Below are 27,784 nucleotides of genomic sequence, written 5' to 3'. Positions count from 1 at the left end.
AGTGCTATATTTTACTGGAGTTTTCTCTCCATTCATAATAATTCTAATCATAAGCTGTCAGTTGTTTTTGTTATTGATGATTTATTCTGATAATTGCTGACCTAATGTTGAACCATTTTTACATTCCTAAAACAAATCCAATTTGGTTAAAATGGATAACTTTTGGAAAACATTTCCATAGTCTTTTGCCAGTATTTTATTTAATATTGCTGCATCAATATCCATTAGTGATATTGATCTTTATTTATTTTCTACTTTATCTTTCCATGGCTTGAATATAGGAGTACATACCTCACCGAAAGTATTTGCTCAAATGCCTTCTTTTTCTATTTAAAACACAGATAAATACACACACAAATGCACATACACTCCCCCAGTCACAATATGGGGATTATTTGTTCTTTACATGTTTGATAGAATTAATTTATAAATCTTTCTAATGAAGAACCCCCTGTCAATGATAGCTAGTATATGAAATGATTGAATTAAAAACATATGGAAGATAATTTAAGATAACTAGTTCCTTGTAGCCTTTGACATATTTATTAAAATTTCAGTGTTGTTGGCATATAATAATATAACTTCCATTAAAATGTGAGATTCTTGAAAGCAAGAAAATATTGCTTTTAAAAATCTTCATTCCCAGAGTTCAGCACAGTGCTTTCTATATCTATATGTTTAAATAAATCTTTTTCTTTTCCATACTGATTATTGATCATTTTCTTTATATTTTCTCAATTAGTTGTGATTTTCCACTTCCAATTTTTTTCTGTCCTACCACCATCTATCTCTCTCATATAAAATGTTTATTGCCTCTGAAAAGTGTTTTCATTAGTTTGAATGAATTTTTGACAATTCCATTTGCTTCTTAAATTTTCAAAACTTTGATTTTTATGGTTGTTTGGGGATATTAATTTGTAGATTTTTCCATTTTTAAAATACTTTCAGTTTGTTCATCATTTTTGTCATATTAATATGAAATTTCAGGAATCTAACTTTATCTTTTAGGACTACTTTAGCACCATTCCATAAATTTTGGCATGCTATATAGTTATCATATGCTCTTTAATAAAATTTTATTGTTTTTATAATTTGGTCATTGATTCATCTACCATTTGTCATAGATTTTTTCTTATTATCCATTTAGTTTTGTGTGTCTGGATTTCTATTTCTCTTATTAATAATTATGTTTATTGAATTATGGACTATAAACTATATTTGAGATCTGCTGTTATTAATTTAAGTTTATCTTAGGCATGGAACATTCTTACTTATTATAAAAGCTTTTGCAAAAACCCTGAAAAATATGTATAATAAAATTCTTATTCAATTTTGTCATTGCCTATCAAATCTAGTTTTCAATATTCAGTTCAAATCTGCTATTTTCTTCTTACTTATTTTTCTGTCCAGTTTGTCAAATTCTGAAAAAAGAATGCAAAATTCTTCTTTTACTAGTACTTTACAATGTCTTTTCACTTTTCATTTAGTCTACTTAAAAAGTAATTAGTTGCTTTGTTTTTCAGTGAATACACTTTGAATATTGATACTTTTACCTTTTCTATTGTTTTAAAGTTTTTTTTCCTGTTTGTTTCCCATGTTGTAAAACATAATTGAAATTAAAAATTGAAATGAAAAAAAAATGTTATTACATTCTCTCAGTTTAAATCTGAATATGTCCCTATACTTCAAGTAGAAACATAAGTTGCTTATGTTTTCTAATCCAATCTGAAACTATTATTTTTTATAGGTCAGTTAAATATTCATTTTCAAAGTTTTAATTTCAAAGTTTGTTTTTCTACTCACTTCCCATTTTAGTATTTATTTTTATTAGCAGAGAATGGTACAATTTGTTTTGCTTGTCTTAGTCATTTCCTAATATATAAACATAAGCATATTTTTATATCATTTCCCCTGTTTCATATGCTATACAGGTTGTAGAAACTTACTTTTATAATTTTCATATTTTTTAAACTTCCAAAGTATATTTTATATTACTTTCTGGATTGTTTACTTCCCCCAATTTTGTTAATTTGTTTTCAACTTGCCAAAATTCATGTCAATATTAATGTTTTCCCTCGAAGCAACAAATTGGGAAAAAATCTTTATAACAAAAACCTCTGACAGAGGTGTAATTACTCAAATATATAAGGAGCTAAATCAATTGTTCAAAAAATCAAGCCATTCCCCAGTTGATAAATGGGAAAGGGACATGAATAGGCAATTTTCAGATAAAGAAATCAAAACTATCAATAAGTACATGAAAAAGTATTCTAATTCTCTTATAATTAGAGAAATACAAATCAAAACAACTCTGAGGTATCACCTCACATCTAGCAGATTGGCTAACACTACAGCAAAGGAAAGTAGTAAATGTTGGAGGGGATGTGGCAAAGTTGGGATATTAATGCATTGCTGGTGGAGCTGTGAATTGGTCCGACCATTCTGGATAGTAATTTGGAACTATACTCGAAGGGTGCTAAAAGGCTGCCTGCCCTTTGCTTCAGTCATACCACTGCTGGGTTTATACCCCAAACGGATCATAAGGAAAAAGACTTATACAAAAATATTTATAGCTGTGCTCTTTGTGGTGGCAAAAATTTGGAAAATGAGGGAATGCCCTTTGATTGGGGAATGGCTGAACAAATTGTGGTATCTGTTAGTGATGGCATATAATTGGGTTGAAAGGAATAATGAACTGGAGGGATTCCATGTGAACTGGAATGACCTCCAGGAATTGATGCAGAGTGAAAGGAGCAAAACCAGGAGAAAATTGTACACAGAGATTGATACACTGTGGTACAATTGAATGTAATGGACTTCTCTAGTAGTAGCAATGCAATGATCCAGGACAATTCTGAGGGACTTATAAGAAGTCCCAAATCCAGAGGAAGAACTGTGGGAGTAGAAACACAGAAGAAAAACAACTGCTTGATCACATGGGTCAATGTGGATATGATTGGGGAAGTAGACTCTAAGAAATCACCCTAGTGCGAATATCAATAATATGGAAATATGTCTTGATCAATGACATGTATAAAACCCAGTGGAATTGTGCTTTGGCTATGGGAGGGAACTAGGAAGAGGGGAGGGAAAGAACACGAATCATGTAACCATGGAAAAATATTCTAAATTAACTAATTAAATAAAAGTACAAAAAAATTTTTCCTTTCCCAACCCTAAACTTTATCTTAAAGGTCATACATATAGTTAAATTTGTTCTATTTTGATGGGGTTTGTTTCTCATTTCCTAACCATTATTCCCTTAGGTTTCCAAATTACAAAGCAAGATTTCAAAGATAACAGTATTTTTACTCTTTACAGCACTGTATTCACTATGAGTCTACAACTTGGTCATTTCCTACTTCAAAAACTCATTTACCTCATTAATTATATTGATAATGTGTTTCATTTATAGGAAAAAAATCTGCTACTTTTCCTGGGAAGTCATCCCACTGGAAAAATGGACAGCAATAATTCATGAAATTTGTTTGGTAAGTCACAAATTCAATCTGTCTTTATATTTTCTTTTTCCTTCCCTTTCATCAAAATATACTTTTATAAAGAGGGAGTTAATTTTGCTACAGTGTGAAAAAATATATTTTTTTCAGTTCTGTGAACTTTCAGGAAGAGGAGATGCTATAAAGATGCATAAATTTCAATGTATAGCAGCTTACCCCTACACTATCCTATAAATGTCTTCCATCTACATTGGGGGAAAAAGAAATGGTATGGGAAGAACTTTTATGATTCTGTTAATTTGAAGATTATAATTCTTATTTCAGACTGGCCTACAGGCCAACAGGGTGCTAAACATCTAGATGAAAACAAATATTGGGTCTTATGTAGGCAAAACATCTGAAATTTAAAATAAAAACTTTTATGAAAACAGAACAAAAATTAAGGAATTTTCCAGCTTTCACCCAGATGTTTGGCATGTGTAGACAAACCCATTGACTCCTGTCCCAGATATTTGTAATTGCTAAATTACAAAAAAAAATTGCTAAAATTCTGAGGACTTCTAAGACTAACTTCATAATGTTAATCCTAATAATTCCATCAACTAAATCAATAAGGATTTTATAACATTTTCTTAAAGTTAAAATCATGATTATTAAATTAAAATGATCATTAAAGTTCACCATACCTCTTTCCTTGCTGGTTTGAATAGTGTATATTGGCAAGTTTGTGTATGCTGGAGAACCAAGAGCTGAAAGATTTAAGAAAAATGTTCTGCTAAGAAGTGGTGCTGAAAACACTGAAGGATTTTCACAAAAACCTTGGTAACGGGATGGCTCTTATCCAGATGCACTGTGGTTAGTTTGTTTAGGGATAAAGGTGCCTATTTGGGTTGTTTTTTCTAGTATGGCTTTTCCTTGTGCCAAAACAATCCTCATTTGAGGGTGATTTGTTTTTTAACGGCTAGTCTTTCCACTCAACATGGTAGGTCATAAACTATTGGGCAATGTGAAACTTGCCCAGCCAACCTTGAGAACATGAGAGCATGGGATAAGAGTCAAGGCACTTTGGACCCCGGGGTATTGTCCGGGGCGGGTTATGGGAAGAAACATTATTTGGAAACTGCTTTAAAATCTTGTGGTTTCGTGTAAATGACATAGAGGAGATTCCACATTAACAAAGAATTTGTGACTGTTTTTCTCTTTTCTGTTTTCCAATAAGTTGGTGATTTTAATCAAGCCACAATTCTGCTGATTAACAATATTAGGGCTCCTCTCAATACTGATTCACCGAATTTTGAGAATGTATTGGTAAGATTCCATTTGAGGGGGAAAATTGATGCCTCCAAGTTTTTGTTGTATCATTTTAACAGTTGAAATAGTATGTTTCATTAACTTATTTTAAGAAAACATTTCATTGTCATTAGTAGTGATCTCTGATTAATGAGAACACCGAATGCATAGTAGCAACTCAGACTCATGGACTTACTCTCTCACCTGATTCTATTATTTTCAAGGTAAGCATATTTTTGTGTGGATAAAAGAGCACTGGATTTGGAATCAGAGAACCTGGGTTCAAATCTTGTCTTTGCTACTTGCTAACCATGTGAAACAGCCAAATTATATAACTCTTTGTTCTTCTGTTTCCTTATTTGTAAAATTTGCCCTCTAAGATAATCTCCATTTATAAGTCTTCTGTGACTTAATGGAAAGACTTTTGGGATTTAAAACTACTCATGCAGGCTGGCTCTTAACAGAAAGATCTGAACAGAACTCACATATCCATGAGTAACTTCTGTCATGTGCCTTCCTTTCTGATAACCTTCCTGAATGCATGAATCAATTACGCAGATCCTGATGAACCTGAATGTACTCTTTCATCATAGGTCATTCTTCGGGATGCCAGCTCTACCTAGACCTTCAATGGGGTGAACAAATGCTGTCACTCCCACAGAAAATGCCTGAGGGATGTGGATCGGACCTGTCTGTTTTTTCTTCTGTGGGAGGAATCCCAGCAGGAACCTAAGAACTAACATGCAGAAAGATGATCTTGGGGGCTTGGACTTTTGTAGTTGCACCACTTCTCTGCTGCAGAGGTCTCCCTTGATTCCTTTTACACCCCTTCCATACTCATACCCAGTATTCTCACTATTGCAAAGGGTCTTCTCCAAGGAGGAATGCCAGCAAGGGTGGCACTGTCTCTCTGGCTTATATGCAGCCCTCTTGGGGAGAAAATTCCAAAGCCCTTTCCTTGCTTTTATATTGAGCAAAAGGGCATCTTCTGAGTTAGAGAAACACAATCTCATCCTCCTCTTCCTCACTGAAAATATTAATCAACAATCATGTAAATGCCGACCTTGCTAAAGAATATGCAGAAAACTTCGGTCCTTGACCCAGAGATGATATTTATGCAAGCACAAAAAAAAGTAATCACTGCAAGTATAACTACATGAGATTACTAAGAGATTTTTTTTCAAGGCAAGCCAACAAAACTAATCCCTTCAGTCACCTCGTTCTGGACCCCAGAATGTCTAACTCCAATTCCAAATTTGGCAATAAATTGGAAGACTCCTACTTTAGGAAATGAAAAAGAAGGAGTGGGGAGGTGGGGAGCAAAATAATGCAGTTCATTTGGGGGTTAGGGTTGATGAAAAGTATATTCAGCCTTCTGACAAGTACATTCAGAATCTAAGACAAAAATTCCCTAGGAGGCACAGCTCCATGTCCCTCCATTGAGACTGTCCCAGTGATACCAGGTTGTGTTTTTATCTCGCCATTATATCATTTGGCAAATAATTGTATTTGCTTTCATAGACACCAAGTATACAAATATGTTTATGTGTATATATAATATATGCAAATAAATATATACACAAATATTATATATACACACATATACACAAATTATATATACACAAATATTTATATACACAAATATGCATATGCATATATATATATATACAAGCAGTAGATCTGAAAACCTTATTCATTGCCTCTTTGGTTTTAAATTAAATCAGAGTTCTTTGTGGAATCCCCAAATGATTCCTCTTCCTTATAAGACATTGAACCTAAAAATCTATCCATTGAGTGTCTCTTTGGATTTAAACTGAAAGCAGAGTTCTTTGTAGAGGTCCCCAAATGAATTGTCAGTATTTTTTAAAAACGTGTATCCCTAGTTCCTATCGGGTTATAATGGACAATAGCTCTTGCAGAGTTTCTGTCTCCAGATCTGGAAGTTGAATTTTTGGGATCCACAAAGGAACCAATTTCTAGGCCAACTCTAGGAGGCTCGGGGAGTTTCTGACATGTTGGATCAGCCTCTCTTGTTTCAGGAGTTCATCCAAACTGACTATCAGGAGGGTTTTGAGAGAGAGTCACCCAGCAAGAGGTAGAACATTCTTTCTGTGACCTTATTCCCCAAAGAAGAGCACCTTGGGTTTATGTCAGAGTATAAGAATTAGGCCTTCCTTTCTCTTGGCACTTTTATCCTCTACAAATAAGATTGGAGCCAGTTTTCTTGAAGTCCAATGAGGATTCAGGTCTTTGTATTGAATTTTTTCCCCTGATTAGAAAATTCTTATGAAAGTAGACATGCCATGCTTCACAGAGAGCCTTGGGAGATGCTTCCTCACCTCCTCCTGCCCTCTGAAGATGCCATTAAGAAAACATGCAGGAAAAATAAAGTACAAAACAACCCTTGCATCTTGAATTAATGCCTCCTCCCTTAAGGATTAGAGCTGTGATCAGCCTAAGATAAGGAAGAAATCTTTGATTGCTTCAGATAATAAAAATATGTCTTCAGTCTAACTCGGATTAGATCAAAAGGAAAATCCTTGTAGGGAGTTATAGAAGAGGATTAAATGATTTAGGATGTGCTCCCATTGTAAATGACTAATGCTCTGCTAAATGAATTAGAATTGTTAAGTAAACTTGAACTGGAGCTCCATAACTATTTTAATTTTTTTGTCCTTGTTTATGAATATAATAAATTGTTATTAAACTTTGCATGCATGAGAAAGAGAAATTTTCAAAGGCAGGACTGAATTCTGCCCCTTTGGATTTTCTTTCTCTCCAAACAACACTGCTTAGAGTTAGAATAACTTCATTAATATAATTGTCTCTGGCAGGCTAGTACTACCAAAGCAGAGGACAGTGTTTTTCTTCCCTGCCTTGATAGGTGCCCTGGAGTCCTGGCACATGGCCATACAGTAGAATGTATGTACATACTGGGTACATGCATAATGTGTGTCTCAAATAGGCACAGACTCAGCCCAAGTCCTACTGCTGAGTAATGCCAGGGTCCTAAGAAATTTGGAAAGGATTTTCATATGCTTTTTAGCAAGTAGTGGCAGCTACCCTTTTTGGAGAACTGTTAAAGAGAGCAGTGAATGTGGCCAAGCCCGAGCTCTGGTTCTAAATTACTCCCTTTGGGCTACTGTACTATGCTGTTACAAGAGTAATATCATGAGCAGAAGCAAGGAAGGCATCCACCCACCCCTTGTGCCTCACTTAAACCTGTAGAAGGCAGAACCTCCAATATCCAGACTAGCATTATTAATATGGTAAAAACAATTGACATTTCCATATCTCTTTAAAGATGGAAAGGAATTTTTTATATACATTATCTCTTTTGATTCTTACAACTGGCCTGTGGGATAGGTGTTATCAGTGTTAACACCCCCATTTTATAGTCAAAACTGTTGCTCAGAGAAAAGTGAATTGGTACTAGTAAAAAAGCCCTGAATGTGAATTCAGAGCACCACGATTCAAATCCAGCTTCTATCTATAAAATTACTTGTGAGTAAGTTGCTTAGTTCCTTTGGGTCTCAGTTTCCTCATTTGTAAAATGAGGATGTTGGTATAAGAGGACTTTAAAATGTCTAACTTTAATTCTTTGATTCTATGACTTTTTGATGCCACAAAACTAGTAAGCATCTGAAGTGGGACTTGAACCCAAGGATTTGTTGTCTTTAGGTCCAGTCTTATTTTCTCCATTATCATGTTGCTTGTATTATAGATGTAGAAGAGGTAAAATTCCACTGTGGAGAGACTTTCTTCTTCATGGTTGGTATTGAGAAGCTATTCAGTTAAGATTTCTTCATCAATTATTTACTGAATGTCTAATGGGTGACCACTCATTTCACAATCTGTGGGAAATTACAAAAGTGAGCTGAAAAAGCCTTTTAGAGATCATCTAATCTAAACTTCATATTTGAGAGATAAGAAAACTGAGGACAAGAGATGATAAATGATTTTTCCATGGACACTTATATAATAAGAGGCACAGTTCACGTTCAGACAAAGGCAGGGATATATTGGTAAATATTTACCAGTTTCTCTCTCTCTCTCTCTCTCTCTCTCTCTCTCTCTCTCTCTCTCTCTCTCTCTCTCTCTCTCTCTCTCTCTCTCTCTCTCCACACAAACACACACACCAACACACACGTGCATGACACATTTTAAGCTTAATCATCATTATAAACATTTTTCCATCATTTTTCTTAAACCTTGACAATAAAACAATAAATTAAGGCCTGATTTGTAGTGTTTATTTATTTTCAAAATTTAAACACTTATACTGGAAATTTAACAACTGGATTCTTGAGCCAGTCTGAGTTGGCTCCAGCACACATCTGAACTCAGGTTGTCTGACTTCAAATTCTATACTTTCATCACTATGCTATCCTGCCTGTAATATTTCAGTAGCTAGAAACAACCAGGGTCCTTCTTGATTCTTAGTAGCAATAGCTCAAGAGGATTATGACTCCCCTAGATGGTGTACAGTAAGTGCTCACTAATTATTGTATTAATTGTATAAAACAAGGATCCAGGAACAAGTAAATGATGAAAAAGGAGTATCAAAAACCAGGCTAGTGTCTAAGAAAGTGAAGTCTATTCCTCTTCAATAGACTTGTCTTGACATAGAAAATCAGGAAGCATTCAGTTTAGCATTGGATATTATTCTTTGGTTATTGAAAGGAGAACTGAGCTAACTGAAGGATTCTATGACACATCAAAAAATCACCCCAAAACTCTTTTAAAGTCTTTTCACTGAGACACTAGTTTAACTCTAGGATGAATTGAAATTATCTATTCAGATCTGCATGGGTTCTATTCTAATCTCTTAATTTTAGAGAGGAGGAAACTGAGGACCAATTGGGTCAAGTGACAATGAAATTCACATATCCAGTTAAAGAATTATAGAAGGCACAATAAACATATTGTTAAATCACTAGACAAATCTTCCCTGTGCTATATAACCCCATGGAGTCAGGTAACTCATCATATATAAATTGTATAATAAAATTGATATAGATGCAGCTGATATAAGAATAGAAGGACCACAGGTTGTACCTCAGTAGTAGTAATGAACAATAGAAAGAATCTAGTGGCAGGGGAAAATGTATAGCATGGAATTGCCCTCTCCGAAGATAACAATAGACATAAATTCCTGCTACTCCTCTATATCAATCAAACGTTTATTTTTAAAATGATGATATGCCAAGCACTGGAGATACAAAGCCAAAAATGAAACTGTGCTACCTCTTGAGGAGCTCACATTAAATCAGGAGAGACAACATAGACATAAATAAACAAATATGGAATGTGTGCGAAAAGAATGGGAGGGACGGACTACTGTCTACCTGAGGATGATCAGGAAAGGTTTCAAGTAGAAGTTGATGCTTGTGTTGTAAGAGCCTCTAAGAGGGAGAGCAAGAATAGGGAATGCATTACAGCCAGCACAAAAGCATAAAGATGAGAAATGGCATGTTCCATGTGAGGAAGAGCAAGGTGGAAGGGAACAAATATTTGTAAAGCACCTATGATGTGCCAAGCACTGGGCTAAGTGCTCTAGAAATATTATCTAAGGTCTTTAAGAATGTATTAAATCCCATGTCTTTTGAGAAGTCTCTTATTTTGACCCTTCAAAGATACTTTACTTTCAGGGAGCCTGATGTAGTGGAAAGGCCATTGGATTTGGTATCCCTTGGACTCAAATACCAGTACAACTTTTGCCTGCATGGATGTGTTCTTATCTTTGGGATTCAGTTTCCTGACCTTCAATGTGAGAAGTTTGACTGGAAGAACTCTAAGGTCTTTTCCAGATAAATCTAGGATCCTATGAATTTTCCAGCATTCAAGACAAAGGTTTATGTAACCAACAGCATAATGTGGTGTGTCATTAAGATTAATGGGTCCAGCATGCTTGGAACCAAAGACTGATTCCATACATTCAAATAGATAAATTACCACAAAGTCTGGAAACTGACATAGGACTATCTACACTACCCAGGGCCGTAGATGAATATAAAAGGAGAATGGGCCATTCTCCAATTTCCCCGAGCTCCTTCCACTCTTCTGTCACACATCTGGCTCCATGTGGTGCTGGTATCTGAACTCCATGGATAGACAATCACTTTTGGATATGGATGTCTTGGCTTTATAAAAGGCATTCCTGGAAGTCTAGGTTAAGTCCTGTCTTCTTATGCTCTTGTTCCAACATAGCTCTTTTCTGACTCTATGATTTTCTCTAGCCATGGTCAAATGTCTTTGTACTTAGATAGGGTACTTGATTTCTTGTTGATGGCTTCTATAAATCAATAGCAGAGAAGATGTACTGGATGCTTGTTTGTTTCAACTCACCTTTACTTCTGTTTCATGGAGAAAACAAGACAGAGGCAAGATGGAAAGAGAAGAAAACAGATGGCAATGACTTTAGGTGAATTGATAGATTCCTCAAACTGCACGAATGTCATAGGTCAGGCAGTATGTGTCATTCCAAGAAATGATAGTCTGGTAATTATGGTAGTAACTTTCATCTCAGCTAGCCACATTGAGCATTTCTGGGTTTAATAAAAATTATTCACTGTTTCCAGCATACTCTGTTACCCTATGGCTCCTTTCCCAAGATCCCCCCTATTCTCTTAGAACAGCCAATAATAGATTCAGAGCTATGCTTCACAAAATAAAGAGAAATTATATAATCATGGATACCCTGTCCCAAATACCATCTGGCTCCGTCTTTTATACAGGAGGGACCTTGAGGAGAACGATGCTATCTGATACCATCTGTCAGGCGGGTTTATGAAATCAACACCCGTTTTAGTCAGGAAAACCCTGTTTAATTCTATGAAAATGGGAGGAGCAGGAAACCATATTTTCCAACAGGAAATGGTGGTGTAATACAATTAGAGATTTTTATGCACTCAAAAACTTTGGTAGAGATGCTGTCAGAACAGAGTGGCAGCTATGGAAGTTGAAGAGGGTGATAGGTTTTTTGTTGTTGCTATTGTAATTTCTTTTTTAAACTTAGCCGTAGAAGTTGGATGAGATCAAGATCATCTACTGATACTATTAAGGCAAAAAGATGACAATTCTGGGAAAGACCCAAGTTGTTGAACTTTTAAGACTTGGATCAAAAGCATTGTGGATTGGGTGGGGTGACTGAGAAACATTCTTTTAAAAATGATTGCTAAACTGAAACAAATTCTCACAGACAATACACTAAATTCTCAGTTTTTTGAAGACAGATTATCCATAGTGCATAACACCAACCACAAATTTCTCAGCTTCTATTTAACTATTGCTCCCTTAGTGTTAGTAAGTGCCTTATTTATAGTGTCACCATCACATCGTTAGTCTATAGCCCAAAAGGTGCTATTGTGGGAGATCTGAATGGCTTATTTTCAAATCCAAAAGTTTGAATTATGTGTTTCACTTCACATAGAAGATAGAAGTCTTAACACATATAAGCTTGGAGAAGAAAGGTAGAGTTCTAGGAAGATCAATTTTCTATATCATAGAATTGTAGAATTTGAAAGCTAGAAGAGATGTCAGAAGTTAGTCTGATGCATGTTCCTTTGATATGGTAGACCAAGGAAGAGTTAAGCTAGAGCTTGGATGGAGAGCTTCGACAAGAGGTTGGGAAGAACTCTATTCCTTGGACCACCCATGTTATTGCTTCTCTGTTTGAATGAATAAAGTAGACTCTATATACAGATAAGGCTCATTTCAAAGAAGCTTTGATGACAAACTAAATCTCTTTTCTCCTTCCTTTTGACAACCCCAGTTAGAGGTTTTATTCATTTGTCTCCCAAGCCACTTGGAGGAGCTAAGATATTTCTGCTGAGTGTAAACTAAGCAGGCTTATTTGTGGTGGTTGTATTTCCTACAATGGCTTCATTTCTTAATTTTATACGTTGTACCTATGTGTACTTCTGAAAAAGTTTTCATTAAAATCAGTCAAATGGGGGAAAAGATCTTTATAATAGATTTCTTATGAGTTGGCTATACAAGATATATAGATAATTGAAACATAATATGTACACACATATCTGCACATAATTATTTGTATATGTATATATACTCACATATACATAGATATAAATGTAAATATCTATCAGAGTATATGACCAATCAGTTCTCCAAGGAATTGAAAACTATTAATAACTGTATGAAAGATTTTCCAAATCACTAATAAAAGCACAACTCTGAGGTTTTAGCTCCCATCCAGCTAATTGTTAGAGGACAGAAGATGGGAAGAGCCAATTTGAGGGATGGTTCTGGGAAGATATACAGACTAATGCACTGTTGGTGGAGATAGTTGTCATTGGGGAAGAAATAACAATTTAAACAAATTCAGAGATTCCACCACTAGGCATAGCCCAAGGAGGTCATTAATACAAAAAAAAAATCAAGTCCTAATATAGATCAAAACATTTTTAGCAGCACTTTTTGTGGTAGCAAAAAACTAAAAACAAAATAGATGGCCATCAACTGGGGAATATCTAAACATATTTGATTACATGAATGTAATTAAATATTACTGTGATATAAGCAATGATGAAAATGCTGAATATAGAAAACTTGGAAACTGATGCAGAGTGAAATAAACAGAGTTAGGATGAAAATATACAACAGCTACAACAATGTGATATAATGAACAGTGTCCCCAGAATAATTGAAAGTTAGTGAAGAGGACAAGCATGGCCCCCAAGAAGCAGTCTGAGAAGGCACTTTCCCCTACTCCTTTGCAGGAAAAGAAGGTCCATGCGTGTAGAACACTACATATATTTTCAGATTTTTTTCAGAATATTGATCAGTTTTGTTGACTTTTGGTTGATTCTGTTGCTTTCTTTCAAAAAATTATTCTTTATTACTCATGGTAACTGTCTCAAGGGGAAAGGAAGAGGAATACAGAGGGAAATTTAGCTGATATGAAAACAAAAGATATCTATAAAATTTATTTTACTTTTTAAATTAAAGAGCCCTAGTTTTAATGACTAGAGAAATGAGTATTAGTCCTATAATATGCTATCAGTATGACCTTAGGAAAATAATTTTATCTCTTTGGGACTCAGTTTCCTTATTTGCAAAATTAAAGGGGTTATAACATTATAAAAGACAGTTTGTGTGGTCCTTTCTATCCCTGCAAACTGACATTCAAGAAGTCTTCCTTTTGGACAGAATTTATGTAAGGGTTCAAACACATGTCTGCACTGATGTTCATTCTGGGTTGCCCCTTTCTTGTAAATTTTGATATCTGTTACAGCCATGTCTTCTCTTTGGTTTCTATCCCAGAAATTCCAGTTTTTTAGTGTCCTAAAAAGTAATGTATTTCATTAGTACCCTTTTACATACACTCAGAGGAACACAGTACTTTCATTAAATGTCTTTCAATAGACATTTTTCTGATAGATGAGTGACAACAGGGAATTCTATTTACCTTTATAGTGTCAATTAACAAATATTTACAAAAACCTATTGTGTTTAACTTAGTAGCCCAATGTCCAATGAAACCAACGTACAAATAAAAGCAATGTTCACTATGGTGGGAATTCTATATTTTTCCAGAATTTCTGAGAATAGTTTAAAGTTGTTGGGCAGAAATTAATCTGTTAACATTCTCTTATACCACATGCCACAATAAGTTCCAAGTTGATGCATGACCAAAGGTCGAATCATTAAAAAAAGAGCAGAATTAAGGAGCATTGGAGAGCATTCTTAACCAAACTAAAGGCAGAAATAATAATATTTAAAGCAGATTACTTCTATTGGTTAAAATGAAAAAAAAAAGCATCTGCACAAATAAAATCAGTGCAGATAGAATAAGAACAGAAGCTGATGACTGGGGGAATAAACAAACTTTACAGCCTATACCTGTGACTAAAAGTCTGCTACCCGAGGCAAACAGGGAGATGGTAATCCACATAAACAAGAAAGGAGTGGGCAGAGGATATGAACAGGAAATATTTAAAAGAAGAAATGCAAGCTATCAGCCACAACATATAACTTCTTCAAATACGTAAGAATAAGGCAGATGCAGATCAGAACATCTCTAAGGTTTCATTCCACACTCACTGTACTGGCACAGATTTCAAAAGAAAAAAAATGGCAAACTTTCAAGGGATTATGGGAACAGAGACTCAGCAACGTATTTGCTGTTTGTATAATTATGAATTTAAAGTAACCGTTATTGAAAAGAATTTGTTATTATATTCAAAAATCACTAAGCTATATAGCTTCGACCCAATGATATTGCTACAAGATGTACATAGTGAACAAGTCAAAGATAAAAGGAAAAGTTCCATATATGCCAAAATACTTATATGGCAACATTTGTGTATATGTATGTGTGTGTGCGTGCATAACAACAGATCATATTTGGCCCGGAGTCAGGGCCATCCTTCCCTTGAAGAGTCCTTAGTTTGGGGCTCAAGAGAAGGGCTCAGTTCCTTTTCTTGTTCTCACTGCCTCTCCTTTCCCAAGCATGAGTCCTAGGAGAAAGCATATAAAGCTTGAGAGTAGCTCAAATCTAGGGTCTTCCTCAAAGAGGTGAGAAAGTTTTGTAGGTTATTTATGATACTGCAATTTATTTTCTTCCTATTTAAGTAATGCTTAAACACCACCACCAATAGGTATGCTTTGACAAAGCTTTAGAATTCAAATAGTAACACATTACTCTTTTAGTCTCCTGGTAAGGTATTGCTTAAAACATGAGCCATTCTGTGGGATTGCTAAATAAGATTTCACTTTCACTTTGACTCTCTAGTTTTCAAACAACTCTCTCAAGGTCTAAATATTTTGGCAGTCCACTGCCTCTCTTGGATTCACACTTGTTAGTGGTCATCAGCTTTTATTTTAGGCTTTATTTATATTAATTTTTAAATTGTCATGCAAAACACACTTCCATATTGGTCATTGATGTAAGAGCAAAGTCATCCTTAACCAAAACCCCAAAATAAAACCAAAAAATAGACTGATATGAAAGATGATTCCAACACTTCTCTCTCTGGCAGTGGATAGCATCCTCAGTCATAAATCTTTCAGGATTGTCCCAGATCATTGTATTGCTGAGAGTAGCCAAGTTTTCACAGATAATCATTGTCCAATATTGCTGTTATTTAAGTGTACAGTGTTCTCCCAGTTTTGCTTATTTCACTCTGCATCAGTTTCCCGCAGATCTTTCCAGCCTTTTCTGGAATTATCTTGTTTATTACTTCTTATAGCACAATAGTATTCCATTACCAATATATACCATGATTTATTCAGCCATTCCAGAAATGAAGGACATCCCCTCAATTTGCAATTCTTTGCCACTACAAATATTTTTGTACAAGTAGGTCCTTTCCCTTTTTATTATCTCTTTGGGATACAGGGTGATTATCATATTTAAGGGGAAAAGGGAATAATATTTTCAAGCACTTATGATGTACCAGGCACTGTGCAAAGTGCCTTACATACACTATTTCATTTAATCCTCATAACCTAGTGAGATGATTGCTATTATAACCCCAATTTTATAGTTGAAGAAACTGAAAATTATTAGCCTCAAGTTCCATAGCTAGCAAGTGTCTGAGGCTGGATTTAAATTGTCTCCAGGCCCTGAATTCTATCTATTATACCCCCTAGTTAACCTTGAGAAGGTTGTAGTCTAACATTTTCTCTTTCTTCTGACAGAGGAACCCAAGAACTCCCAAATTTCTGAGATAGCTACTCTTGAAAAGTCCATTTCTCTGGATGTTCAGTTACTTATATGCAGGGAAAGAAATCTAGAGCAAAATCAATCAATTCACCAATGTTTAATAAGTGTCCTGACTATACCAGGCATGCTGCTAGACTTGGGGATCCAAATACAAAGAGTGAAATGATCTCTATTATCAAGGAATTTACATTCTATCAGAAGAGGCATCCACGGGCTATGGATCCACGTTCTGGTTTATCCATACAGCATAGTACAAGCACTTCAGCCATGACTGTGGAGGCTGATAGACCAAGAGGTATACGGGCCAGATAGTGAGTGGCTATCCTCTTCCCTTCCTGGGATAGCCAGGGGAGAGTTCCAAGCCACAAGGAAGAAGAGATCAAGAGCTGTCTTTTCCTTTGAAGTTTACTAATTGAATGACTTCCAGACTTAGTGGTAAAGTCTCTTGATGAACCCTCCTCTGCCCTGTTAAGGTGTGTCTACAGAAATAGCTATGACTATCTCACCTCAACTCCATGAATGTTACATGAGATATACTCTCTTACATGTGATAACAAAGAATTGGGAATAAAGTTGGTGCCCTTCAAATGAAGATTGACTGAAATAGCTGTGACACATGAATATGTTAGAATATATTACAACACTTAAAATGATAAATGTGATGATTTCAGGAATCATTTATGTACTAAAGCAAAGTAAAACAAAAGAAAAACTGTTCACAATGACTATGATAATGTAATAATTTTATGAGACACTGGGACTCTGATCAATGCAGTGGTCACTTATGAGTTCAGAAGAGTGATGGTGAAGACACCCTCCCTTATCTTGGCAGAAACAAGATGGACTATAGGTGTAGACATGGAATTTAAAAAGATCAATAAAAAAGGAGAAAAAATTCTTGTGTGTCTAGCAGTATGCACACAACCTTTCCCACATATATTTGTATGTGTATATATATATATATATATATATATATGTACATATATATACACACCTGGAATTGTAAGATATTCCCATTATGCATATGCATAGATTTATACACTCATATATATATATATGTATTTATTCCATATAAGATATATATCATAGGATAGTGGATGAAGAGCTGATCTCAGAGCCCAGGAAGACTTGGGATCAAGTGACTGTATGACCCTGGGGCAAATCATTTACCTTTCTAAGCACCCGGGCAATGCTGTAAGACTATAAGTTATATAGTAGATGGTAACCTGCTTGGTAGGAGGAGTTGCCAAGCCAGGGATTTTTTTTTCATTAGTGAAATCAGAAATTTAATCCAGAAAATCTACTTTGATATTTCCAATTATCCTAATTATACTTCGAACCTGGGTGATTTATGTCCTTATTTCCACATAAATCCTCTACTGAGGTCAACCCAGGGCTCTGGAAATCAAACAAGATGAGAAATTATGACTAAGTGATAAACTGTGCAATTTGAGGGAATACTTATATCCGTGAAGAGTAGGAGATGCCAAATGAGCAATATGAACAATCATATCTACAAAATGCTAAAAGAGCAAAAGGTAGATTTTCAGGAACCCTTCCTTCATCCCTCCCTCCCTCCTTTTCTCCCTTCCTCCCTCCCTCCCTCCCTCCCTCCCTCCCTCCCTCCCTTCCTTCCTTCCTTCCTTCCTTCCTTCCTTCCTTCCTTCCTTCCTTCCTTCCTTCCTTCCTTCCTTCCTTCCTTCCTTCCTTCCTTCCTTCCTTCCTTCCTCCCTCCCTCCCTCCCTCCCTCCCTCCCTTCCTTCCTTCCTTCCTTCCTTCCTTCCTTCCTTCCTTCCTTCCTTCCTTCCTTCCTTCCTTCCTTCCTTCCTTCCTTCCTTCCTTCCTTCCTTCCTTCTTTTTTCTCCTACTATGTATCAAGCATTGTGCTGGGTGGTAGAAATACAAAGAGAAAGACAAAATGGCCTTAGCTCTTAAAGTGCTTATAGTTACTTGAAGGGATAGAACAACATGTGCCCAAGTTATAAAATAAAGTACAAAATTTAAGTACAGTGTTGTGTGGATGGTGTGGAAGGGCACTAACAACTGGGTAGGGAGAACATGATAGACTCCATGTAGACGGTGTTACTTGATCTTGGAAGCTTGGAACACTAAAAGGCAGAATTGAGGATGGAGTATATTCTAGGCATGGGAAAAGGAAGGATGATAGAATTGCATCCAAGAGAGATGAAGGCACTTGCCCAAGGTCACATGGTAGTAATTAAAAGAATTATGATTTGAACCCAGGACTCAAAATAACATACTGTACAAATTTTCACACTGGAAAAAACATTCTTCCTCACATTCATATAGACCACCCTTGGTGGCCTACAGGCCACTAATGGGTGGGCATCTTATGCCTAATAAGTAAAAGGTTGGCAACTAGCTTGAAAAAGCAAAGGGCCCCTTAAGTTGGCAAGTGTAAAACTTCTTTGTAAAGCTCCTTAAATGTAACACTTTAAACAGTGGCAGGAACTTCTCCAACTCCAATCCTTGGCCTCATAGTCCTGCTCTTTCAACTGGAATCACACACTAAGATGCAACCTCCAAAGTAAGTCCTGGCCTGGAAAAATGCCCAGGAAAGCCAGGAATGGCTCCTGAGGGCTGGTTTTCCAGAGGGAGGAATTCTTTTCATTTCACCTTGAGGTCTGTGTGTGGGTGTGTTGGGGGAATTGGGGAATTCAGGGGCCCGAGGTGATGCAGTTTTTGTGAGTGGAGTGAGCTCTGTGTCATTTCACAGGAGCCTGCTAAGCCAGTGTTACTTTCTGCCTGGGAGCAATTAACTCCAGAGAAGGAACATTGCTGATTTAGTGGGAGGGAATCCTAACTTGGGACTGCTTGATGGGAAGGGTGACAGTTTACTTTTGATGAAAATCACACACACATATGCACAAACACACACATGTACATGCACATGCATACATACATGCACAGATACACATGTTATTTCTGTACCCAAACTGCCAAACTGGAGACAGATCATGAAAGTCTTCATGTTAATTTCTTTGAAGGTAGAACATCTTAAAGGACAGTTTTGGTGGGAAAAATGAGCATGATGGTGATTTCTGAGACTTGGAAGTCATCCAATTATATAGGACTGATTGACTTTCCCTTCCTCTGGTGCTCTTGCTCCAATCCCAGTAGCAGCTTTTCTAAACTAATGATATCTTGGTGATAATAACTATTCAATAGAATCTCTGAGATGGAAGCAAGATCATTGGTATAATTTGTCTTGACACACACCTAAGCCAGAATTTCTGCTACAATATTATCACAGGATGGTCACCTAGTACAACTTCTTCATTGGGCAGTAGAGGAAACAGAAGACTTGCTCAGAATCACTGAAGTAGGAAGGATAAAACTTAATAAAGGCTATTGAGTTTCAAGTTGACTTTAATTGTTTTTTGACTCAAAGACTCAGAGAAAAGGTTTTTACTGATTCCAGAGCCAGGGCTCTTTCTATTATGCCACAATGCCTCCTTGGATACTTTAAAATGGAGATTTGAACCCTAGACTTCAATCCCCAGAAGTCCTTGGTATTTCCCAGAATTCCCTCTAATGTCACCTGAGTCTCGACCTGGGTGAGATCACAATTAGTATTTTAACTGGAGGTAGCACCTATCTGTTCTATGCTCTTCTATGCTCACGCTCATTCTGCTCAGCCATTTGCAAGATGTAGTAAAAAAGCTTTGAATGGGCTAATCAGCCCTAGGTATATGGTTTTCTTATTTGAATTTTCTTTATTCCTTGATTTCTAATAATCCTTAATAAACCTTTTAAAATATAATATTTTTATTACTAGAAACTAATTTAATTTTTACAGTACCTAGTCTTTGCTGGGCTGTCTGGCACATCTTAAAGTGCTATGTAAACATTAACCTTTATTAACATTGCTATTCCTAATGGTGGGAAAAAAGGAGAACTGAATTTGAAGTCAGATGACTTGGGCTCAAATCTTGACTCTGGGACCTGTGTGACCTTGGGCAAATTACTTAACCTCTGTGGGGACTCAGTTTCCTCATCTATAAAAATAAAGGGCTACTTTAAATCAAGAGTTCTTAATCTTAGATCTATGGAACCCCAAAGGTTCTGTGAAATTAGAAGGGATAATATTACATTTTCATTTTTACCAATCTCTAACAGCAATTTAGCTTGCAATTCAATTATTTTAAAATGTTATTATGAGAAAGAGTCCACAGGTTTCACCAGATACCATTATGACACATTAAAATACTAAGAACCTCTAGACTGGATGAAGTTTAAAGTCCCATACAACTCTAAGTCTATGGTCTTGGACTCTCGTTCAAATCGGCTCTGCCATTTGACATTATGAGACTTTAAGTCATATGATCTCTTTGAAGCTTAGTTTTATTATCTTCAAAATGGGTATAGTAACATTTGAATTTGAATTAGAAGCAAGACTTTAACCCAATTCTTTGTAGCATGGAGACCAATGTTTTATCCATCACTACATCCTTTGAGTGATGTCAACTAAAACTAACATGCAATTTGAGCTTGAGACAATCTTGGTAATATCCTGTAAAGACTGTATTTTTACAGTAATAGCAGAGAAATATCTACTTCTGGGCTTGCCTTATTTTGACAATTGATGGAACCATTTGCCCTGCATTGTCCTTGGAGACTTGGTCTGATTGAATGATTTAGCTGAATCTATGTGAAACAGAGATGGAAAGTCTTATAAGGGATTCACAAAAATCTTTTCTCTTGCCAGAATTCAAGTTCAGGGCTTGAGATTTCTGCTAGTGATGAGCTCATTCCCTAATTGCATATCACATCATGAATTGGAACAAGAGGACCCCAATTTGGCAAGGGAATTAGAGAAAAGTTGACTTTCCCCTCCATTATATTTTCATTCTATTCACTAACATGGGGCTATTAAAGGCTTCTTTTTATGAGGGATATGTGATCTTTGCCATAGGTGTTTGTTTATTTTGAAATGATGTGATTCACCTTTAAAGTGAAATTGGCAGGCTTAGTCCAATAGCTACTTCCTGATACGGTATCTATAATTCTCAAGGGATTCTTCTCCTTTCATTTTGGAAACAAAAGGCCAGATGATTTGTGTTTCCCATAAATGGAAACAATATGGACTGAAATAACTTACTGCTCCTGAAAAACAGTGATGGCCACCTGAGTACCTGGTGATTTGATTCTGTGGAATGAACATTTTTAGATAACAAGAGACAAACCAAGAGTTGAGACACTATAGAGTTCAAATTCATGACTGATTGGGGTGGAGAGTAGCCCATTAACATGGTCGTTTGAATCATCTGATTCAGTCATTAAGATGACAAAAATAGCCAGATGGAACCTTACTCTGGTCTGGCTATGTTGGCTTGAAGGCATGTCCTCATTCAAGCATCCCACTGTTATTAAATAGCCATTTTCCACCAGTAGAGGGCAAGTTCTCTGTCCCATCATCCTCCAGTATACAGTGTGTGTGTGTGTGTGTGTGTGTGTGTGTGTGTGTGTGTGCAAATTTCCTCTTTTCTGTGACATGGAATTGATCTAACCTTTTCAAAAACTATTCTAGGTCATAAGCACATACAGATCCTATGAATTTAGAAGAAAAAAATTGAGGACTGGTTCAGTAATAGATTGGACGATTATTATTTAAGGACCAGATAAGTTAAGTTTTAAGAGAACCTTTATCACCTCGGTTTTTTTGTTTGTTTGTTTTTGGCCAAAGCAGCTATCTATTTATATATGGAGAATGGTTCAATGTGTGCCGTTACTATAATATATCCTTCAATACTGAATTAATCAAATTCATGACATTATTTTCTCTTTCTCTTCTTGAATGTAATCTTTAGGAAGGTTGGGTTGTTCAAGGAGGAAAGATCGAGTGATAGTTAGATTCTCACATACGGTTCAGTTCTCGCCTAAGACACTTACTAGCCATGTGACCTTTGACAAGTGACTTTATTCAGGCCCTCAATTTTATCATCAGTAAAAAGTGGCCATTAGCATTGGTGGCCTCTATGATCTCTTCCTATTCTAATTCGGTAATCTGATATTATCATAAATCCTCCATAAATATATGGTGAGTTGTATTATGTAGCTATTAATAAGGCAGTAAGAAAAATGCTGGGGTTAAGTGATTCTTTGGTTGCTGAAGATTGGGATTGCTAGAAGGTCAGAAATCCAAGAAATTAGAAAGAGGCCTGGGCAGTATATAAGAATCCAGGATCAGGAAACCATAGTGCAAAGAAAGAGGCCCTAGAATTAGTAATCAATGGTTGACCAAAAGAGTCTCATTCAGTTTGTAGGTATAGAACTTAGCATGTGAAGACTTCTTCTGGTGAAATGGGCAGATGAGAACAATTCATTCCAGTAGCCATGAAGGTGGCTAAAGTATGTATGTGTTGTAGAGTGTTTAGAGCTTGGTTAGACACCAAAGAGGCCATATCCAGTCATCTTGATCTTTGTCTTGCCACTGGACTTTATGACTCTGAAAGAGAGGGTGAGGCTGATGACTTTGCCCAGCTCTGTCTCTAAATCCTACTCATATGTAAGTCAAGATGTCCTCATGATGCCATTGGTCTTCGAAATAAAGGTCTTCGAAAAACCCAACAACAGAAATCACAGGATCTAAGATTTAGAAGTGTCTACAGAAGTCTTCAAATTCTTGTACCTAACCAACAATCTTCTCGACAACATCCCCACTAAATAGTGCCCTGAATTTTTCTCAGACCTCCACTGAGATTTTCAAGCTATTTCCTCTTAATGCAGTTCATTCTAATTTGGAATAGCTCTAAATGTTTGCAAGTTTTCTCCCTTACTCTTTAGTTGAAATTTAGCACTGCAACTTTTGCTCACTGCTTTTAGCTCCTCTCTCTGACATTAAGGAAGATGATTCAAATCTCTTTTCCACGTGAGACTTTCAAGTACTTGAAGGCAGATAGTTATGTTCCTTCCTAAGTCTTCTCTTCCCTAGGCTAAAAATCCCCAATTCCTTCAACTTACCCTTTTTTGGCAGGTATGTTTTCCTGTATTCCTAATACTTCATTCTTCTTCTGGATGCAACCTACATTGTATATGCGTTTCCTAAATATGATGTACAGAATCGAACACATGATCCCTCTTATGGTATGACCTAAGAAAGTTCCAAGCAAATGGAAATCTCCCACCTCCTCCCTCCCATTCCAGACGTATATCTCTATGTAGATTCAGATTCCATGAGCTTTTTTGGACTTTCATATAATTCTGTTGATTCATGCTCAGTGAAAAATTTTTTTATGGTATTCTGTTGTTTCATACTGACCTTTTTAGTCTACCAGAACCCCCAAACACCTTTGGCATTAAACTCTCAAACACTTTTTGCATCTCTTCCATTCTTGTACTTGTGGAGTTTATTTTTTAATCCAAGTGTGGCAACTTCCCTTTATCTCTATTAATTCTAATAATTTCATTTGGTCTTTAGTTTTGACCTGTCAAGATTGTTCTGGATCTTGACTGCATCATCTGACATATTAGTTATTTTCCTCAACTTCTTTTTATTTATATACTTTAAACATATATTTTCTATGGCTTCATCCAAGGTAGCAAAGAGTTAAAGAAGATATTTATGGTGCTAGATGTCCTAAAAATTAATATGAAATTATTGGTGACTCTTCTTTGGATACTGTCATTCAACCAGTCCCTGATTACCTAACAGACTCCGAAAAGTAGCACTGGAGACTTTATTGAATGCCTTGCTAAATTTTAGATATACTATGCCTTATTTTCCCTAATCTACTGGTCTGGTAACCATGACAAAAAGGAAATGAGATTATTTTTGCATGGCCTACTGACAAATCCCTGCTGGCTTTCAGTGGTCACTGTTTCCTTTTCTAAATACCTAGAAAATATACCTTTACTAACAAGATGCAGGATTTTTCTAGTAATAAGATAAAGCGATTAGCCTATCATTTTCAGATTCTGCTCTTATCCATTTTCTGAAAATCAGGACCTTTACCCTAGAGTATCTCACAGCTTTTGAAAGATAACAGAATAGATCAGCTACCACATTGGTCAAGTCTTTCAGTTACCAGAAATATATTTCTTTTGGTCCTTGTGACAAATTCATTGAATTCACTGAAGGAAAATATCCTTACTATTTCTTCACTAATCTTGGGGGTTTCTCCCCTACTAACTACTATTATTTGTTCTTTACATATAATTCTCAGAAAGAAAAATAGGATAGTAGTTCAACTTTATCATCATTATTTGCTATCACTATCACATTTATCTCCTGAGAAGAAATTCTATAAATTCTTTTATTTTCTTTTTACTCTTAACATGGTTAAATTTAAAAAAAAAAGGTTTTTATTTTCTTTTTTTAGTATTTCTTGCCAGTTTTTGCTCAAGATGGGGTTTAGAGTTTCTGACCCTCTTCTTACAGGCCATAATATTGTTTCACATTCTTCTTATTATTTGTACTCGGCTTCATCATCTATATAATGTGACTTTGTCATTGCACAGGTACATTTGCATCATTAGGCAGCTTCCATTTTCTTCCCTAATGAAATTTTTTTCTGCTCATGTTTTCAGAAGTTCATTCTAGTGAGCTTCTCATTCTTCTTGGCGCTATCTATCCTGCAAAACATTAGGTCTTTTCAGCAAATGTATTCTTTCCCCTGAACCCTTTGGAATTTGTTTTGAAACCTAGGGTGAACATGAGACTATTTTCAACTTTCCTCTCCTTTTCTACTTAGATGGAGTATACTCTGTTCTCTGGATCTTCCAGCATTTCTCATTCAGCAGTAAATACTTTCTGGGAAGAGTGAACTGGGATCACCTACAGAGTGTAGGTTATAGAATTAAAAGCTCATTCAGTGGCAGCAAAAAAGACCAAAATGGAAAGTGTTATCCAGGTTTATATTGTGCAGAGAATAGGAACAATAGGAGAAAGATTTGAAAGGATCAAAGAGAGATTAAAACTAATGCTCCTTAGCTGTCAAAGTCATATTTTGATGGTCATGAGCATCTCTCAAAGATTCCATCATTAGAGGGTTTGAAAAAATCTGGGGTTGTTGATGAACTCTTTGTGTACATATAAAAGTCTCATTAAAACTTTCCCTCTTTCCCTCTTTCACCTTTATCCCTGTACACTCAAGGCAATTGGGAACCTCCAAGTTTCTTTCTAGAATAAGCAGATTCTGGAAATCACTAGGTAGAGAAAAGCACCTAGTGGGAGGTTCTAAGGATGTAGTTCTTTGTGTTTATTGACTTTCTATTGACCTAGGTTTTGGGGGTTTCCATGGTCTCTGTTAACATGGATAAAAGATAATTTTTTTTTCTTAGTCTTCCACAGACAGAAAGAATCCTACCATATCTCATCTTTTGAAACTCCAATCTATAAACGTCATTCAATGTAATCTGAACTTTTATTACCAGTATTGAAAAAACAATTATTAGTGTTTAAAATATAGGATCCAGAGAGAATTACAGCCTGATGTGATTACATGCAAAATGTATAATCCTTTCTTCCTGCTTTTCTAACTTTGGAAAGCTTGTTCATGATGGAATTGTGTCCCTCGTTCAACTTAGAGCACCCTTTGTGGGTCAATTCCTTGTCTACTTCTTAAATTAGACTCATAGGCCAAGAAAAACAATTCATTTCCCAGAAGTATAGTTTTTTTCCTCCTAGATATATCCTATCTTGGCAGGATAAGTCCATCATAATGAATTCTAAATTTCCCTCCCACCATCTATAATTGTTCTTACCTGGATCTAAGTCTGTCTGTGTGAAACAAAACACAAGTTAATTCAGTCAACATGGAGCTCAGAGCAACAATGGCCAGTCAACATAGTAGTTTGGTGTCATGTAGACTAAACAAACTGATTGATTAATTTCCTCACTTCTCCCAATTTGACTGGTTGTTTTAGCCTTACATCATTCATTACGCTATATATCTCAATCTCATTTTGGAAGACATTAAAAAAAAAAAAAGAAAGCTATTGCTTTTGGAGATCCTATGCCCAAACATGAGGCTGGGAAGAAAAAAAAAGAGGCATAAGCATATGCCAATGGGAAATGGCTTTGTTGGACTGTCAAGTTTGATCCACAGAGGCAAATGATCATTCCATGTGGTAAGCAATAAAACTCAATTCCACTGTGTTTAATTAAGGTAATTTTTCTACTGAGCTCCAGATGTGGAGACAAGATTCCATCTTATTGTGTCTAAAAGAACATGTCCTTCCAAACCTACATGTCACCAGAATGGAATGTTTCCACTGATCAACGTATGACACAACTTCTTTCGATTAAAGGGGAAGAGCTAGAACAGATTTATAACTCAAATGCTAATCCCCCTGTTCTGCTCCTGTATATTTCCTCAATACACTGGGGTAACTTGAAAGATGATGGGGAAGATGGGGAGAAGAAAGGGAAGTGGAAAATCAAGAGGCCACGTGGAATGGTGGAAAGAGCACTGGTCTGAAGACTTGGCTTTCAATCCTGGCTCTGATACTTTCTGGTTATAAAACCATGGGCCAGTCACTTCTGTAACATGGGAATCATAACACGTGTTACAGCAATCAGAGACATTATTAGCCTAATAAAGGACAATGCAGTTTATGTCAGTGTGACATCTGCCAATATTCACAACCAAGCTAGAGTAGATACGTCTTTGAGACCTAAATTAAAAGACTTCTCAGTGATTGTGCAGCTGATGAGTAAGTCCAAAGGGGGTTTGGTTGCAGGTGCTTTTATTTCTAAGGCAAATACTCCAACTGCAATGTTATGCTGCTTCTTACTTAATATTTATCTGTTTCTTTGCTTCTGTATCTCTGATCATAGCATAATAGATAGTCTGGAAGAACTAGGTCCAAGTTCTACCCCCATTGATTGTATATCCCTGGGCTAGTCATGTAATCACTTGGGGCTGCAGGCAATTCTCCATGAAGCTCTGAATTGGCAAAAAGAATGTTATTGTTAAATATCTTACAGGAGTAAAATACCAGAAAGCACATGGTATACATACATATAAGATGTATGTATGTATGTATGTATGTATGTATGTATGTATGTATACTGTGGATAGAGCACTGCCTGGAGTTAGTAGGATCTGAGTTCAAATGTGACTCTACTAGCTGTGTGACCCTGAGAAAGTCACTTAATCCCTATTTGCTTCAGTTCTTCATCAGAAAAATAATGACACACTATAGGAGGAAGTAGAAAACTATCTAGTATCTTTGCCAAGAAAACTCTCTAGTGTCAGACATGAATGACTAAACAACAACATTTCCTAGATTTTTGGACAACTAGGTGGTACAGCCTGGAGACAGGAAGACTCATATTCCTGATTTTGAATACAGCCTCAGACATCTAATAGCTGTGTGATCC

The 27,784-nt window shown here is 36.1% G+C and overlaps 1 long non-coding RNA gene across 1 annotated transcript in view; it reads right to left on the bottom strand.

Annotated features, from left to right (window-relative positions):
* The window catches only part of LOC103092967 (uncharacterized), a 70,486-nt gene that overhangs the window by 14,186 nt on the left and 28,516 nt on the right, over window positions 1-27,784 (bottom strand). Inside the window, exon 2 of the long non-coding RNA XR_459943.2 lies at window positions 4,145-4,207. This is a non-coding gene — a long non-coding RNA (uncharacterized LOC103092967). The remainder of the gene's footprint in view (window positions 1-4,144; window positions 4,208-27,784) is intronic.

This window comes from Monodelphis domestica, chromosome 1 (genome assembly GCF_027887165.1).
Source record: "Monodelphis domestica isolate mMonDom1 chromosome 1, mMonDom1.pri, whole genome shotgun sequence".
Classification (NCBI taxonomy): Eukaryota; Metazoa; Chordata; class Mammalia; order Didelphimorphia; family Didelphidae; genus Monodelphis; species Monodelphis domestica.
The sequence above is the reverse complement of the archived record's forward strand: the minus strand, read 5'-3'. Positions and strand labels throughout refer to the sequence as shown.